This window comes from Tachypleus tridentatus, chromosome 9, assembly GCF_004210375.1.
Source record: "Tachypleus tridentatus isolate NWPU-2018 chromosome 9, ASM421037v1, whole genome shotgun sequence".
Classification (NCBI taxonomy): Eukaryota; Metazoa; Arthropoda; class Merostomata; order Xiphosura; family Limulidae; genus Tachypleus; species Tachypleus tridentatus.
The window spans coordinates 156,898,338-156,916,338 of record NC_134833.1 but is presented as its reverse complement, the minus strand read 5'-3'; the positions used below and the strand labels follow the sequence as shown (position 1 = coordinate 156,916,338).

The 18,001-nt window shown below is 33.9% G+C and overlaps 2 long non-coding RNA genes across 2 annotated transcripts; one reads left to right on the top strand and one right to left on the bottom strand.

Moving 5' to 3' along the window:
• The first annotated feature begins 4 nt into the window (after positions 1-4).
• LOC143226751 (uncharacterized) lies at positions 5-5,737 on the top strand. The gene is made up of 3 exons (XR_013014730.1): positions 5-72; positions 1,562-1,603; positions 5,447-5,737. It is a non-coding gene; the product is annotated as an uncharacterized LOC143226751 (long non-coding RNA).
• Positions 5,738-16,981: 11,244 nt separating this feature from the next.
• Positions 16,982-17,830, bottom strand: LOC143226747 (uncharacterized). The gene is made up of 2 exons (XR_013014729.1): positions 17,329-17,830; positions 16,982-17,224 (listed from the first exon to the last, which is right to left on the bottom strand). It is a non-coding gene; the product is annotated as an uncharacterized LOC143226747 (long non-coding RNA).
• Positions 17,831-18,001: the final 171 nt, after the last annotated feature.

The following is an 18,001-nucleotide window of genomic DNA, read 5'->3' as shown; positions in this document are numbered from 1 at the left end:
ACCAACGAATCGTGGGATCGACTGTAATAATTGTAACGCCCCCACGACTGAAAAGGCGAACGTGTTTGATGTGTAAGTGTTCCTAAACATAATGGAAAACAAAATGATTGTCTCTTGAGGGCAGGTTTCAGTAGTTGTTCCAGTTGAAATAGAAAATATTTTTTCAGGAAAATCTGAATTCGAGCTGACTCTTTGTCCCTAAACTATATTTAGTTTTGTAAGTTTTAAAATTTCAAAGTTTCTTGTCTGAAGTAGTACTGTCAAAATTATAAATGAAATAGTAGTTAACACTTTGATTAGACCCATTCATCACAACCAGAACATAAATTTTGAAAGCTTTTTTCTTCTTCTAATTTACGAGTCAACGCTGTAGCCGATTTTTAAAAAAAATTCTAAGGGTTCTGTGAAAGGGGTGCCATGGATTATAGTTTAAATACATCAGATTTTCTTTTATTAATTGAATTTCATTCATCACTCACTACTACATATTGTTGTTTGCTACTTGTTTCGTGTTTACGTCTGCAATTTTAAAAGACTAATACAGCTTGCAGTTTTCATTTTTAACGTGGGTTTTTTATGTGTAGAAATGCCTTCATTTAACATATTGCTGCAATCGTTAAAGAGCGTAAAACGCCTACAAAGTTAAAAAAATTACATTCAATTTTTTTCGAGTATATTCTAAACGTAGATTATAAATATTAAGTTTCTTGAAGCGCCATTATGTTAGTTAAAGAAATATTTGAAACATTGTCAAGGATATAGTTAAAAATGTACGGAGTTATCTAAAGATAAATAGTAACTTCAAACTAGAATGTGGATCAGTTAGTGTATTAGCTGTCACAATTACTTTGCGCAAGTAGATTGATTTGTTTGACCTGGATAACGTCATTTGTAACATAGGGCTACACCGATTTATGGAAGATTTATAAATATTCAAGTTCGTAGAATTTTGTTTTGTTTTTGAATTTCGCACAAAGCTACTCGAGGGCTATCTGTGCTAGCCATCCCTAATTTAGCAGTGAAAGACTAGAGGGAAGGCAGCTAGTCATCACCACCCACCGCCAACTCTTGGGCTACTCTTTTACCAACGAATAGTGGGATTGACCGTCACGTTATAACGCTCCCACGGCTGAAAGGGCGAACATGTTTAGCGCGACGGGGATGCAAACCCGCAACCCTCAGATTACGAGTACCACGCCTTAACGCGCTTGGCCATGCCGGGCCAGTTCGTACAAATGTTGAAGGAATAAATAAAGTAATTTGTTATCGTTACGTGAACTTGAATGTTGAATTATTTTCAGCAGATAATTTAGAAGAAGCTGCCGCGATAAACAAGAGGGAATTTTCAATAGTTAGGCTTGAATTAAGATTTCAAATCGGTAAATAGACAGAGCTGTGACCTAAAAGTTTGTATTTGAAAGAAAACAGACCCGAAACCATTCTGCGAGTAGCTATATACCACAGATAAAAATAACATCATAATTCTAACAGGGTATTTTGAATGAATTTTCAGTTGTTTGGCACACTTTCAAACCGGGCCCGAATTTTTTTTTCTTTCCAGAATCCATCGTCTAAATCTACCAATCGCCTCTGTAAGCAAAATGTGAGTATATATATATAGTAATAATATAATAAACTCAATAATTAAAGAATAAATACCTACCTCGTATCTCAACTTTTAAGACTTCGAATGCAAACTGGTTTGTTTGTTTTTTAAATGAAATTGAAAATAAACGATCCTGTGAGTTTAGTAAGTAGAATGTAAACCGTTATTGAGTCATTCATGTTACTTGGGCAATAAGCAATTTATTTGCAAAATAACAACAGAAAGGCTGTTTCTACTTTAAATGACTCAATGTATATATCACTTGTACATAATTCAGTACATTTCTCAAACATTCACGTTTTATTTTGTTATATATTGTAACACCAAGTAAGGCACATTTCTCAATAGTCACAGCATTATAAATTATTTTGGGCAGGATTAGCGTAAATTAATCAATGAAATATCCCCCTTCTTTTTTTATTAGCTATATTTTTTGTGCGCCACTAACCCCAAGCATAGAGCACGTGTGTGTGTACCTGATTCAAGTTTATTACTCATCAGGATCTCCATCAGCCTGTTGTGACGGATTTCATATTATATACTACTTTAATATCGATGTTTATGTAATTTAAAATAATATTTAATATTGCGTTGCGATATTCCTGTTTATTGACTAAAGTTCTAACGGATTGCTGAATGTAAGAATCAACAATTTGCTTTTTTTTTAATTAAGCACAAAGCTACACAATGGGCTATCTGTGCTCTGCCCATCACGGGTATCGAAACCCGGATTTTAGCGATATAAGTCCGCAGACATACGGCTGAGCCACTGGAGGGGGGGGCAAGAATCAACAATATATCTAAATGCCACTGTATTATCAGTATTATTGTACAAGCTGAAATTTCTAGAAACTTCACTCACGCCTACAAAAATTAATCAACGAGACGGGAAAGTTTAGATATCTGACCAGGAAAGTTTATTAACTGCAAATATCACAAAATATTCAAATTAAGCGGATTCGCACCGGACATAAGCATTTTTACGAGACATTATACCCCCCCAGTGACTCAACGGTATGTCTGTGGACTCACAATGCTAAAACCCGGGTTCTGATACCCATGGTGGACAGAGCACAGATAGCCCATTGTGTAGCTTTGTGATTAATTCAAAACAACAGTAACGAGACATTATATAACATTGGCGGTGAAAAATTCAAGTGGGACCAGCATAGAAAATGGAGCGAATTCCCTGTTAAGTGAACATTATCTACATCAACTCGGAATTAATTCTCTCATCATGAACCCTCAATGAGATATCAAGAAAGTTTCAGACCAGACAGAAGACTTTATATTGTTTGTAAGTTTGTAAACCCTTTATATATAAACCATTATTTAGAACTATTTTTAATAACCGTTGTTATAAATTGTATTATTTGTCTATTAAAATATATTTGTATTGAGAAAACAAAATATATCAATCTTGCTGACAAATGTCATAAATTCGATACGTTTATTTACCTTCTAAATCTAAAATACAATTTAAATCGTAATAGTAACCTCAAATTGAAAATTTTTAGGCAGGATTATAGTAACTTAATCTATGAGAGCTTGGGTATGGTCAAATACACCAATCTAAAGAGTTGGTTTCCTTAGTCCAGAACTATAATCAGATCTCAGATGTGTCGAGAGATTACGAAGCTACGAGCTAAAAGTTTGTACTTGAAGAAGAAAAAAAACAAACAAACCTGGAGGCGTTCTATGAGCCGTGGATAATTATATTTCGAAATGTTTAATGTCATTATTATAGCTTTCAAATTTTCTTTCAGTTTAGGTAACTAATCCATAACAAATTACAAAACAAAACAAAAAAAATATTAAAAACGAATCAATCCTTTTTTGGTAACATTATTTCATTACTAGTAGTTTCATAAACTAATACTTTTCGGTTACTTGATTACGTACAAGTCGAGTGCCTTAACCACCTGGCCATGCTGGGCCCTCCGATTATTAAAACGTTCCAAATGAATCTTTAAAAATCATCAAATTTCCCCAAGATATTTAAGACAGTATAAATAATTATCTTTCCTGTTTAATTTCAAACTTTCGTCGTATCCTCTAAATCCTGATGTGATAACAATTTTACAAATTACAATCGCTACTTCGCATTTCAATACTTTATACCAATATCTTTATTCACTGTCCATTTGTTTATCATTTGAGTCGCCCCCTCATGGTACAGTGGTATGTCTGCGGACTCACACTGTTAGAAAGCTGGTTTCGATACCCGTGGCGGGCAGAGCTCCGATATCTCATTGTATAGCTCTTTCACCATTCGACTTCAGACGAGAAAGTAATTATACTTCCCCGTCGAGCAATGTCCTGTGAGTAGTTAATACCTGGACATGAATATTTTTCCATTTCAGCTTAATTTTGGATTTGATCATTTACTGGTAGTGGAGGTTGTGTTAATTTTATCACTAGAGTCTTCTTCGTTGATTGTTTTCACATATTAGATAATTGCCTCATATTAGACCTCAGTACACCCTGTGGACGAGAAATTACCAAACTCTACTTCTATATGTTTTTTTTTTCATTATTTTCTTTTTTGTGGCCGAATGGTATATTAGTTTCCTTTGTCTTACTGCGCAGTGTGATATAAAATAATTAAAATAACTAAATACTTACATTTGATAAACTTCCTTCGGTAAGTTGTTTACATCAGTTATTCCCGCTAAACGTATGCTAGTTAGCTGAACGTCACTTGTTAGGACAATAAAGCCACAAGGTATCTCACACCTTGAAATCCAGTTCTCTTCCCGTAAATAACAACGTTACATGCGGAAAACTTGACAAACGAACCTGACGGGGGTTTAGTTTTGAGATAGAGAAGTCTGAAGAACTCTCTCCCCAACAGGGGTGGTCAGGAACGTAGGGTCCCCTCACATGGAAGATTATTTAATTTTGCTTGGAAATTTGCCTGTACTTTACTTTTACTTGTTTAAGGTGATGAATTGCGGTGGGGTATTACAAAACTGACGGGTGAGAAAGGAGGGAGCGAGACAAAGGCGGCACAGGAGAGGTGAGTCAGGCCGGAGCCCGAAAAGTAGATATCAACTTAAAACGACCCGATTCAGGGTTGGGTAAGAATGTTACTTTGGCTGGGATCTAAAGATCCAATGCATGAGATTTGGATGTGGGTGGAAACGGGATTATCCCGAGAAAACCCACTTACACAGAACAGGCGCCAAATGTTTTGCCTGTCCTGTGCACGGATCTGAAGGGAAATACATATAAATATAAGCATATATTCACCTTATCTGTGATTATGTATTTTGTTGAGTGATTTGTGATTGTTGAAATATGTTATATGGTGAAATGTATTTTGTAGGTGCACTGGTTAATTTACACAATGATACAGTTAGTTGATTTCTGTGTTCTGCTTTTAAATAATTTTAATAAGATATTTCTGTGAACCTGTTTCTGACAGTTGGTAGGTTACTGATTTGGTGCATATAGCTTACGGGTGTGTATCATGGTAGTTGGTTTGCTACTCTTAATACTTTATTTTGCTGTATTTGGATCTTCTGTAGTGTGTTGTTAAACATATTATAACGTTACATGTGCGTTGTACAGGGTTCCCTTTTAATTTTTATTTATATAATTCTGAGGAGAAATTTTCATAATTTATATACATCATATAAAAATTTTTGGAATATAAAGGCTAATAACATAAAGTGACAGATTAATAAACTTTATCAAGAAAAACTATTTCCAAAATAATGACAAACTTTTGTTTAAAAATTTGTATCAAAATAGCAAATTAAACATTATAATTTCTAAAAGAAATATTTATTTTCACTATTTAAACAAATCTGTTTGTGTAATATATTCTTTTTCTAGGACTCTTTCATTCTTTCTTTCACGGAACACGAAAGTTTTTTAATTTGCAAGGGAAATGGTTTTAGAGAACCCAGGATTTTGTGTCTTCTGGAAGTATCCAGAGTAATATATACGACTTCGAGATAGTTTCGGCGAATGCGAGAAGGTTGAAAAGCCTGTTTTTGTATATAACCTATTGAAATGTAAAAGCAAGTTTATGAATTATTTGAATATTAAAAATAAAAATTTTGTATTTTCAAAGATATTTAATTTTAAAGCTGCTTAAAGGGGGACTCTTAAATTCGGTACACGGAACGAAAAATAAGTTGGCCTGTAAACAAAATGCTTAAAAGGTGGATTCTAATTTGTGAGATCAAAAGTCAACACATATTATGCAAAGCATGCTGATCTTACGGGATTCTAGAAGCATGTTTTTCAGATAATATTTTTAAAAATTGGTGCTACGAAATTAAACCTGGAAACAATATTGCATGAAATATAGCTTAAACAATTGTGTGAATGCTCAATAAAATCCACAAATGTCCAAAACGTTACATACTATGAGGAGATGCTTTATAACTATCAGGTTATCCCTTAAGTAATGTCCGATTTTAGATTCAGAAAAAGAGAACAGATTTCAAACGATTTTAATGTAATTTAATCAATAATGTATGTACCATTATTATTAATTACTTCCTGCCAATGATTCACAAGCTTCTGAATGTCACTTCTATAAAATTCTTGGGGTTTGGAGGAAAAGAATGTAGAGAGAATAATTTGACATCTGTTCACAATAAAAGTCTGATGTAATCGTTACATTGAGTGGCACCAGCTCAAAGCGGATCACACCAACAATATCCCACCAAACACTTAACAAGACTTTTCTTGGGTGGAGGTCCATTTTGGACTGTGCTTTAGCCAGTTTACCTGCACTGAGCTATTGTCTGTAGCATTTAACATTTATATATAAATTTCCATTTTTTCATTTCAAGTCACTAACCTGTCCAAATAATGTGAGTTACGTTCATGAGAGTACGGAGAAATGCATAGTGTACACTCTTACTCTGAGGTTGGCTTCTGTCAAGTCAAGGGGGATCCATTTTCCAAGTTTTGTCACCTTTCCGAGGTGTTGCAGATGACTGTGAACTGTTGAATGGGTTGAATTGAGCTTCTGTACTAGTTCTTCAACTGTTACAGCACAATCTTCATCAAGTGCAGCCAGCAGCAAGTCATCATTAAACTCAACAGGACGACCTGAACGTGGCACATCACTTAAGCTCTAATCACCTGCTCTGAACTTCTGAAATCACCTTTGACATTTTCTTTCACTGAGAGACTCCGCACCATAAACACCTTGAATGTTTGGTGTAGTTTCTGCTGTACTATTTACTTTTTAAAACCCATAAAGTGTTATATGCATAATGTGCTCCTCAGACACATCCATCTTCATTAGGGTTTATTTGATTAAAGATCTAAAAAAAGTGGAATTGGGTTAGTTTCTTTTATTAGTCTGAACATTTTTATACACGTCCTACTACATATTTTAGTCATTAAAGCCTTCTACAAAGACTGTAATGATGATGCACTTTCTGTATTAAATTTTTGGACATTACTTATTGGATGGCCTGATATATAAGGGTAATTTCTTGAGATCACAAAAATACGGTAGTTCAGATACACATTGACCCATTCCTGTGTATGTGCGTGACTACAAGAAATTTGAGTGAATTGCAAGCATAATTCAGGTTTAGTGAGGCCTTAGGCTCAGATAATATTTGAAAATAATAACTCCCTTTTGCCTCTTTTTCCTGCTAGTTTTATGAACAGTATTTTTTTTTACTTGAGTGATCGGGGGGGGGGGAGGTTAACCCGAGCTATTGGATTAATCCGGCACTGTGATAAGTCAGCAGAAGTGAACAGATTAAAGTCTGATGATACTAATTGCGTTTTTACAAAGCCTTAGCCATAATATTTTGCTGTGAAGGCATATGCATTACTCTTTGTGTATTAAATGAAAAATAAACAATAATAAACTAATATGTATTAAATAAATGTTTCATAAACTATAAAAGATGAATATAAACATTTCCTTATCTCGAGTTTTGTGCCACCATGAATCGGAGGCCCTTGGCGCGCGCCCTTTCGCTCCTTATGATGGATCCACCACTGAATATTTTGTTGAAAATCAAATAGAACTTTGTCTGTTTATTTCTTTGAAGTTAAGCGCAAAGCTAAACAATGGGATATCTGTGCTCTGCCCATCACGGATATCGAAACCCGGTTTCTAGCCTTGTAAGTCTGCAGACATACTGCTGTGTCCCCTCTAAAGTTCAGCTGTTGAACATGACGACCATGAGATCGTAGGTGATAAAAGTGTTAAACGGGGACCAAGAAGAAAGATATACGAAATTAAAAGAAGACTAAGAGGTAATTAACGGGAATTTTTAAAGAGAAAATAAAAATGTCGTGTTTTGAATTAAGCACAAAGCTACACAATGAGCTTCACAATTTGTGCCCATCACGGGTATAGAAATCCGGTTTTTAGCGTTGTAAGTCAACAGATATACGGCTGTGCCACTGGAGGACGATAAAAGAGGGAGAAGTAATATTTAAAAATTAAAGGTAAAACTGATGAAATTATTCGATATACTGTTACTAAAGGATTGTACTACTACAGTCATAGCACTAAGAAGTCTAGTTGTAGAATTCAGCTGCCCACTTAAATATCATCCCAAAAAGAAATCAACAGACTATATGAAAGGATACTTTGAGAGTCACGCCAGGAAGAGATTAAAATTGTTGTACAGAGTGAACAGATGAGATAGTCAGAAATAAATCACACACCTCGCTGTCCAACTGAAAGGACCAGTTTTTGACAACATTAAGTATCTTTTCTGCTGAGATTCATAACAAACTGCTAAACATTAATGTTTTCCTCATCCAAAAGGATTGGAGTGCTGCACCAGGAAGAAGTAACCAGAGCAAAGTTCAACATTTTAATACAGTAGAAAGAAAAACTTCTTGTTGAACTTGTGGAAGACTTGAAGAGGTTTGCCCAATATCTTTACCAAGACGATTCTTGTAAAATAATGGATTCGGGGATATGTGGTCAATTTATAAATGTCATAACAGACAAGGATATAAAAATTAGGCTGAAGCAAAGTTTGTGTAGATCTGGGAAACTTTACAGTTAACAATGGAACTAAAATATAATAAGGTCGAAGGTAAAGTAATAAAGGCAACAGAAAAGCTGTAAGAATTAATCAGATAAATAGCTAAACATAACAGAGGAAAAAATAGATAATAAATTCTTCAAGTGTAACTTGAAGGGACATACTGCTAGGAAATATAACAAAGGTGTGGATAGAATAAGAGCTGTCAAATTATGCTAGAAATTGGTAACTCTTATAATTATGAATAAGCTGTTCATTACAGCTGAGACTATAAAAAATCAACAGCTGATTCCAAGCCGAGGAGAGAGATCACAACAGGATCAAAGAAACAACTCAGAATAATGATATGCCATGAAAACAGGAATTACCTGGTTTTATGAGGTAAATTTCAATGGAAAATACTCCACCTACCACAGTAAGAGAAGTTCAGTTTTCCAGGAAAGTCATCCACGAGTTCATTGATAGAAAATTCTTCAGATGCAATTGTTCATCTCAGTTTGTTACTGAAAGATGTGAAATTGTCTTTAGAAATAGAGAAAAAAGAGAGATTCAAGCAAAAGTGGGTGGATAAAGTTTCAACAAAAGGAAGGTTGATATTTAGTCGTATCGCAGTAAGATTTTTTGTGTCTCGTGATGTGTGGGTAATTTATATCGAGGAAGAATGAATTTTGAGAGCTTACTTTATTGAAAAATATGGAAGTGAGGTCAAGCTAGTATTAAGTAGTTTCATAGCCTATCACAAGGAGATTAATGTAAACTACATGCTAAATAATTCACTGAAAGTTGAACATCTAGTGAAAACAGAGATTGTAGTTATTGCATCCCCAAATGCATTCTTGTCAGGAGTTCAGGACAGTAATTCTTTATTTCGTAGCTGAGGCATAATGAACATAACAAAACCATATACTCTAGGATGGGAAGACTGGTCAGAAGAGCCCTTCTTTATGTGAAGAATAAATAAATAAACAAAAACTTAAAGCAGTTGATGATGAACGAAAATGCTGCTATGCTGTAAGTACTGATAATGTTGGATCCCATCAAGATAACCTGGTGTATGGAACAGTTTCCATTGCTAGAGAGAACACACTCCAAATTTATGTAGGAGTTTAGAGGAAAGGCAATTCAAGTGAAAAGCTGTCCATTGTGATCATATTTAGAAGTATGTTGTTGATAGAGCAATCATCTGGATAACCCCAGAAGAGAACTTGTCCGTGGAGCCTTAAGCTGTAGAGAAACTTCTAACTCAATCATCTTGGTGTTTTCACATTGCACTATAATTCACGATCATTAGAGATCCAGCAGAGGCCTAGTCTTATCTAAACTTCTAGAATTCAAACAATTATTACACCATGTAAAACACTCTCTTATGAACACATCATTAAAAATGCTCAAAACATGGCATACATAATTGTTCCCCTTCTTGGAATGTGAAGTGCTTTGAACAATCTTAATTTAACAGCAAACTAAAGTTAAAATTCCATAACTAAAAATAAAGTTAGTATCAATAATTAACAAAACTTAGTATTCTTAAATAGAATTATAATTACTGTATTATTTAATGACAGGCGTTAAACATGTTCAATAAGATTTTGAATTCACAAAACAAAATATCTGATCTTATTGTGGAAACATTGTTCGTTTATTGGTGGTTTATTTTAAATCATTTGCTAAAAATAATTAGGTATGTAATTTGTGTAATGACAACAAAATACTTTATTTCTTCCTTTAACGTTTCTACAAATTTTAAAAACTTGCAAATTGTGGTAAGTTATTGTAGGCGTACGCTACAACTGACGTTATCTGATATGAATAAACTTATATAATGTAACTGTGATAACCAACACATTAACTATTTTACTCTCTATTTTGAAAAATTCTTTGTATTTTGAATTTAATATAGTATTTATAATTTAACTTTTAATGCGCTAGAACAGTTATAGTTTATCAGAAGTTCCAGGCCAATATTTATTAACTTTCAGATGTTAAAAGACTCGTTCAGGTATCACGTTTAAAATATGGCTTATAACATTGACCCTCGTCCTACATTGTGAAATTCCTTGAGCAATCATCATTGAAAATATAAATAAATGAATAAAACACTACACCAAGCCTTTCTTGAAACGGGATGGTGTATTATTCTATATCCTTCCTCTCATTGGGCGAGTTAATCTTGCGTTGTTGGTCAAGTTTATTCATCAGCATTTCCATTCTTGATAATTCTCTAGAACTGGTCACTTCAAGAACTACATAACCCTTAGTAGTTTGAGATTCTACTGATAAGTTCTTCTTTTGAGTTACCCAGTTGGCCATACTTTCTAGGGTGTATTTCCAAAGGTAATTACAGTGGATGACCTTTGGCTTGAATTGCCTAATCTTCTGAATTGTGTAAACCACCTCACTGATCTTTTTCAACACAGAGTATTTTACATCCTCTGACCTGATTAACTTTGGAGTTTGTTAATTTGTTATGTCGAAAATTGTACAACCTCCATGTAATCCAGTCTTATCAGAATTAACACTATAGTGGCTGAAAAGTCTATCACAGTCATAATGTATGAAACACATCAACAGCAACTTTCTCCAGAGGTGCTTCAACATAAAACTGCTGCAGCTAATCTTTCGTGCTGCCTCACATCTTGGAATATTCCATTCAGATTTTACAGTTTGTTGTATTAGTAGCACTGATGATAACATTGTTATATTTTAGATCTATGAGAGTTCTACCAATTACTGTCTATTATGACAGTAGTAAGTGTTTCGTTCTACTGTGAGCCAGCTACTAAAGGTCAAGTCCTGGTAAGAGCACTTCTTGAAGGTACAATGGCTTATTCCCTGGTTGTCACCGAATATTAAGTAAATTATTAATTAAATCAATTATAACGCCCTCACTGCTGAAAGGGCGAGCATGTTTGGTGTGACGAGTGGCTTTATATGTGAAATCTGTGTTACATCATGTTCAAGTTGATAATATTAAAGATAATAGCAAGAAAACTGAACCAATTTGGGTTTCTATCAGTGGATATAAAGGGGAAAAGCTTTCAATGGGAATCTGTTATAGACTACCAAACAATACAAATAAAATTAGTGAGAACTTTTACAATGAAGCTAAGATTTCAGCTGTTAATGAAGTCGTAATTATGGGGCATTTTAATTTCATGCACATAAAATGGGAAATGCCAAATTCAAACCATGAGGGAGAAGGTTTTGGGAAGTGGTTCAGAATGGCTTTCTTTACCAGTTAGTCAAAGAACCTACAATAAATAATCCAATGTTAGATTTATTGTTAACTTCAAATACAGAAATGATCGAGATGGTAGAAACTGAAAAACGTCTTGGTGGAAGTTATTATTGGTCTATTAGATTATGTTTTGCTGCATATAGAAATAAATAACTAGGATATTTCGGTTATAAATAAAAAAACAGTTTTGAAATGATGTGACAAGAATTATCTGTTGTGTTTGTTTAGAATTAAGCACAAAGCTATACAATGGGCTATGTGCGTTCTGCCAACAACGAGTTCTGAAACCCGGTTTCTAGTTGCGTGAATCTGCAGACATACCGCTGTGCCACTGTGGGGCTATCTATTGTGAATTGGACAACTGAATTATTTGGAGACATTGACCAGATGTGGAAAAAATTAATGATAATATTTTAAATATTCACGTTCTTATAGAAAGAAAAGAGTAGCTGCGTGTAACAAATAAGTTGATTCACAAACAGTCGATGAGATGAAAATAAATAATAGTGTAATAAAGTTAAATTGACTGTGTATGACGTAGACGATTATATAATATCAAGAAAGTCAGCAAAACAAGAGAATAGAACATCAAAAATGATGTATGAACGAAGGTTGTCTGAAAATGGAAAAATTAACAGTAAGTTTAAATACATTATGGATAAACAAAGTGTTAGAATGAGGGAAGGACTTTTAAGGGATAATAAAGGAAGGTTAGTATGAGATGGCTGGATTATTAAATTCTGCTTTTTCTTCAGTTTTTACTATCGAAGCTTTAAGCAGTATACCACAGCTTGAGCCCAGCGAGGTGGTTAAGACACTTGACTCGTAATCTGAGGGACGCGTGTTCGAAGCCCCGGTACACCAAATATACTCGCCTTTTCAGCCGTGGGGGTGTTATAATTTTACGATCGATCTCACTATTTGTTGGTAAAAGAGTAGCTCAAGAATTGGCGGTGGGTGGTGATGATTGCATGCCTTTTTCTCTAGTCTTACAGTGCTAAATTAGGGACGGCTATTGCAGATAGCTCTCGTGTTGCTTTGCGCAAAATTCAAAACAAACAAAGAAACCACAGTTGATAAATGAAAAAAAAACACTTAATTAATTCTAACTTGGTAAACAAAAAATTGGGAAATTTAAGAAACGAATAGGTTATTAGGTCAAATAATATTTCCCCAAGGGTTTTGAAGGTTATGTTAAAGATTGGATATGTGAGTCACTTACTACTGTTTTATGTCAGTTCTTGAGTAGCAGGCAGGTACTAGAGGATTGAAAGTTAGTTAATGTAACTCCTCTTTTCAAGAAAGAGGTGATAAAAATTGTCCCGATGACTATAGACCCATTAATTTTAGATTAGTTGTGGGAAAGTTTTGGAAAGTCTGTTAAAAGATGTTTTGTAAAGTCATTTAACAAAATTTAGAATTTTATTGGATAGTTAACATGGTTTCATCAAGGGAAAATCTTGCTTTATAAGTACTTTAATACTCTTTGAAAAGGTTACTGCTTACGTAAATAAGGGTAATGGTGTAGATTTGGTGTTTGCATTTTCTTATAGCAAAGCCACATTGGGCTATCTGCTGAGTCCACTGAGAAGAACTGAACCCCTAATTTTAACACTGTAAGTAGATTTGGTATATCTGGATTATCAGAAGGTATATGGCAAAGTGTCACATAAAAGATTTGTAAAATATTTCTCTGTAGGTGTGGGAGATAAGTTAGAAAATTTGGTAGAAGAAAGCAGAGGGTAGTTAAAAATGAAATTCGGTAAAAGTGGATCAGTGTCACGAGTGCGGTACCTCAGGCATCAGTCTTAGGACCTTTGCTCTTTTTGATTTACACCAATGACACAGACGAAGGAATAGTCAATATATGACTTAACTTTGTTTATGATATTAAGGTCTTGCTGGCTGTGAAGAGGATGCTGCTGATTTACAAAAGGATTTAGATCATTTAGTAAGTTGGACAAATATATGGAAGATTGGTTTAATGTATAATAAATGCAAGATAATGCATGTGGATTATCATAATTCGAATTATTAGTATAATTTGGATGGGTATAACCTTAATAATATTATGAAAGAAAAGGATCTTGGTGTAATAGTTGATCAGTCTCTGAAGCCATCCAAACACTGTGCTGTTGCTTGTGATAAGACAGATAGGATTTTAGATTGTAGCTATAGAAATGTTGTATACAAGTCTAAGGAAGTTATAATTTCATTGTATAGGCCAAATTTAGAATGTTTCATTCAGTCTTGGGCTCCTTACCCGAGGAAAGATATCGAAATTTTAAAAAGGGTTCAGAGAAGATATTTTAGAATAATACCTGGGATTGAGGAGATTGTGTGAGGAGAGATTGAAACTTTTCAATTTGTTTTCTTTTGAAAACAGAAGCATTAGGAAGATCTGATTGAATTGTTTAAGATTGTGAAGGAAATTGATAGTATTGATACACCATCTTTTTTTCATATTTAACAATGAAAATAGTAGGACTAAGGAACACAAGTGTACATTTTGGAAAGGTAGGAGTCATCTTCAGATAAGGCAGTTTTATTTTTCTAATAGAGTATCGGCCTTTGGAATGAGTTTCCTTCTGGTGCTGTAGAGACAGTAGATTTAAATAAGTTTAATGAAAACTTGATAGGTATATGAATGATAATGGCTAGCTTTAAGGTTCATTTTTTGAGTTAACTTAAAATATGTAACAGCCAAGATGGACCAGTAGTTTAAATGTTGCCCCGAAACGTTATATTATGTTATAATGAACATTTTTTCTCATTTGTGGTAGATGAAATGTTCTAAGTTGAACTTTTCCTGCTAATTCCTTCTTCTTGTGGTATGGGTTGTCTCAAAAATTAATCGTTATGATGTTTTTTTTCCTTTGCTTATTTATTATTAACTGCTGATTTATTATAATCTCAGTTTTAAGAGACACGTGCATAATCATTTCCTCTTTTTCTGATGTCTTTTGAGAAATGTTTTTATTTCCTACAATATTTTGCCTGTCATTCCTCGATTGTTTGTTTGTTTTGAATTTCGCGTAAAACTACAAGAAGGCTATCTACGTTAGCCGTCCATAATTTGGCAGCGTAAGCCTAGAAGGAAGGCAACTAGTTATCACCACCCACCGCCCAATTTAGGCTAATTTCATAGTGTTCACATTTCCCTATTAAATGCTAAAAAGTTTGTTTTTTTTTTTCTTATTTTCATCTTTCTAAGGGGCCTGGCATGGCCTAGCGCGTTAAGGCGTGCTCTTCGTAATCTGAGGGTCGCGGGTTCGCGCCCGAGTCGCGCCAAACATGCTCGCCATCCCAGCCGTGGGGGAGTTATAATGTGACGGTCAATCCCACTATTTGTTGGTAAAAGAGTAGCCCAAGAGTTGGCGGTGGGTGGTGATGACTAGCTGCCTTCCCTCTAATTCTTACACTACTAAATTAGGGACGGCTAGCACAGATAGCCCTCGAGTAGCTTTGTGCGAAATTACAAAAACCAAACCAAACCATCTTTCTAAGCTCTACTCAAATAAGTAGTTGAGGCTAACAACGCATATTTATTCTTTATGTTCATTGGCCTTAAGATTTTTGCCAGCAGTGTATGTTACTTTAATTAATAAGTAATTTCTAGCAAACAGTGCAATATATATTACATTAATTTTTTATTGAAATAACTCGTAAAACTATTTAGGACAGTATTATTTTATGTTTTGTATAATCATATTCATAATTATATCACCACTGTGGCTCACTTGTGAACTTGAAGGCTTATAACGCTAAAATTAGGAATTAGAAGCCTGCGGTGGGCTCAATACGATTCTGTAGCTTTGTACTTAAATACGAAACAATCTATAAGTAGTATCTAGTTGTATATGAAATTCAAAAGTTTTATCAGCATGATGTGTTAAAAAATAAACTGTTAAAAATAATAAAACATTTTATTCTATTACGAAAAAATAAACTATACTACTTTCATGAATAATAATTTCAGTTAAAAGTTTCAAAAGCATATTTTCTACATTATTTTCACTTTTGCGTGTCTTTTGCGCTGTCTTTCGGTAATGTTTGACAGTGTATGAAAGAAAGGTAGTGTGGCACATATAATGAAATCAAATGTAATGTTTATTTATCACCGAATAATAGTAGTTTATTTAAATTATTCAGTTTAGGTATTTAAATTAATTTAATCTACATCCACAATTTAGTAACAATCGTTATTGAGACTGTACATTTTCAAATATGTATAATTCATTATTTATTAATAGTATTATATACACAGGTTAATATTTGTAAACGTTACGGTAATTTATTAGTACTACTGAGACTAAATGTACTGAGTGCTTATAAGCTATCATACTTATTGAAAACATATTGTTAATCTCTAATTATTAAACCTTTTCAAATAATTAGTGTGCACAAACTTAATGAAATTTTATTTTATAGTAAAAATTCAAGTATTTTAATATTTAGATTCATATTTGTGTTCATTGACACTTATCCACCTACATTTCACACTGTGGAGAATGATATATTTACCATCAACCACTGATTCAAAAATGTTTAGTGAAAATTCGTTTTTAAGTAATGGTTTCTATTTCTGTAGTTTTTCGTTACACAAAAAAATCAACGTATTTAATAGTAATGTTGCCAAAACGTTTGCTTTAGTGTTTCAAACATTTAAAGCAAACTATCCGAGAAACTAAGATCCATATGTAACAACAATTAGTGATTCTAATTACAGGATAATTTTGGAAGCTTACTTAAAATATAATTTATACAAAATCACTTTTACTTGTTTGTTACCTTAACTTTAATATAATAGTTATTCAAGTTATTTGATTATTACAGTGTGCATGAAATTTTGTTTGTTTTTGAACATTCAAGAAATGATTTTTCTCACATTTCACTCCAGTGTAACATCAGACATTTGAGCAGTACAATGTAAATGACAGCAGTGGAAAAAATTATTGAATTTTCCAATATTTATATAAACTTTTATTGGGTCCTGTAATATGTTTACAAGACTACATATTGTGGCAGTGTTTATGAATGCTCTTATATGTAAGCTAACTCATGACTTGATTTAAAGATAATGTGATTAATTTAATTGAGAGAAGGTGGTCACAGAGTCTGTTTTTGTTTGAGTATTTAGTTGAGCCTCCTGTTGCCATGGTAACTGCTTGACTTTGTGATGATATAGAGAACATGAACTGATTGTGGGCAGGGCTGAGTTTGTGATGCCACATGTAGGTTAGGGCTTCCTGGAGTTCCAAGATGATTAGTTGTTTCTTTTGCAATTTGTTGCCCATTATCATCCATCAGTTTTTAATAGGTTTGAGATCAGGGCTGTTGGATGGCCAGTGTAGCATCATGATATCCCTTCAATGATATAGTTCTTCCCTTGAAACAATGAAATAAAACCTAAGTTATCTTTTCAATACAAGCAGTTTGACATTTCCTTATTATCTCACATCTACTGTATAGAATATACGAATATTACAAACCTTTTTAGCTCTGAGGCATGGAGCAGAGTCATTCTGAAGTGTACACTGATCAGTTCCACCATAATGATCCTGAACTGTTGGTTTTAACAAGGATAATGCAGGTATCATACACCCTTACTAGAGATGTATCTCCATATTACTTAACGCTGTAGATGCTGCACAGTTGTATTAAAATATACTTCTTAGAACTTTTCTCCACTTTGATGTCATAGAAATTACTTTCTATCAGACTTGTATGGGTTGAACTTTGATTTATCTGAGAAGACTGCTTTTCTCCACATTAGTTTAGTCACTGTTATTTGGCCCATTTAAGCCTCATGTTTATTGTATTGTTGGTGAGAAGGAGTTTCTTTTTTGGTTCTCTTGCTTGGAGATGAGCTGAGCAGAAGTGAGACCAGTGATCCATCAGGTTTTCTTTAATGCTGTTTTAAGATCTGTGGTTGTTTATGCATCTCAGAATATGGTTGTTAGCTGCTAAGGAAGCTTTTTTCCTACCTCTTCCATTCTGAAACTCCACACAGCCTGTCTGTCAATATCATTGAATCAAGTCACTCACAGGAGAATGGTTAAATGTGATTCTTCCATGGCTACATCACGTGCACAGTGTAATAGATAGGCTTCTGAACTGACTCTCAATGAGAGCTATTAATATCCTTAAAATAGCTGATGCATT